We start from the raw sequence: 1,444 nt of genomic DNA, 5'->3' as shown, positions 1-1,444 counted from the left end.
TCATCTGCAAAAAAAAAAAAAAAAACCAAATGCAAAACATCCCTTAGATATATGTGAACTTCACATCCGCAAAGAGTGTGCAAAGTACATGTAATGTATAGGATAACCCACTTCAAAGAACAGCAAGGCAGCGAGTTGATCAACAGTGCCGTATGTTATTGTCCACTAGTAGAAAAACGCCCTCTGCCGTCGCTTGACAAACAGCGATTCACCAACCCTCACAGAATCAACACATATCTCGGTCTCCCTTGCAGTATGTGTTTATTCACTTTCCCACATCGTGCAGCATTAGTCATAGCTCAGAAACAAGTTAACTGATGATTGATACCATAATATTCAATGACACAACAAAAGACCATTAAAATATGAATTATTATCAACATCTAATAACACTGATTGATATTTAAGTTTGCTTCCAACAATGGCACATGTTTATTGATCTTTTACTTAGCAATTCGTTCATGCTTCTCATCTTCTAGTGATAGTGATGCTACAAACCGAAGTCATTTGGACAACTTTTCACAAAGCTCATCACCTCACAAATGTTTTCATGGATGGAAGACACACAAGTATTAACTATAATACTGCAGCATTTTTTTTTTCACTCTTGTACTTACAATTTGTACTTTTTGTCATTTGTTTACCTTCAAAGTAGATATATCAAGAAAAATTTAGTTGTTCCGCTCAGTGGCTGCTTGAAAGGTGTCAAATAACTCCACAGAAACTACATTTCTTGCTGCACTAGAATCATGTACACTGTATATACAGCTTAACTTGTGGAAAATATCTTAGCAATAGGCCTATGCTCTTTCAATCTCATTCTTGTACCAAACGTACATTTGTAATCAATTCAGAGACAAGGTAAATAGGGTTGTACCAATGTAGCTATTTGTTAATATTCAGAAATTGTTACAATGTCAACTTCTCCTCTGCTGTGGAAAACAGTTCTGAACTTACAAATAATATCTTTATCAGTCATTTGTATATCTGTGTATTAGGGAATATGAAGAATCTATAGTAGACTGATTCATCATATTTACACATTCCACAGACTTGTGTGCAGTACCGTCATTACTCATGCATCATTATCAATCCTCATACAATGCACAATATAGAAATCTTGATGTGCAATTTCGACAAAATGCTGTACTTTTATATACAAAAGTCAAAGTGGGCAAGGAGGCAAGTGCTCAATAGCTGCTCAAACACTAGCTCAGGTTTTCTTTTGATTGTCCTTATTCTTGACACATTTACCAGTTAACATCGAATGTACTCAGTAATATACATCAGTACAGTGCCAAACATTTTCAGCAAGCATATCATTTTTTTTTGTGCTATGTTTCATGTGATTCATATGTGCTTTGTGTACACATCTGACAGTGACTGCACTGATCGTCTGTCTTTCAGACAGAACTTTTCTCTGACACAAATATGTACAACATAC

The sequence above is a fragment of the Diadema antillarum genome, unplaced genomic scaffold (genome assembly GCF_040938485.1).
Source record: "Diadema antillarum isolate AM-2024a unplaced genomic scaffold, OU_Dant_1.0 seq00001558_RagTag, whole genome shotgun sequence".
In the NCBI taxonomy this organism is placed as follows: Eukaryota; Metazoa; Echinodermata; class Echinoidea; order Diadematoida; family Diadematidae; genus Diadema; species Diadema antillarum.
This window is presented reverse-complemented; position numbering follows the sequence as displayed.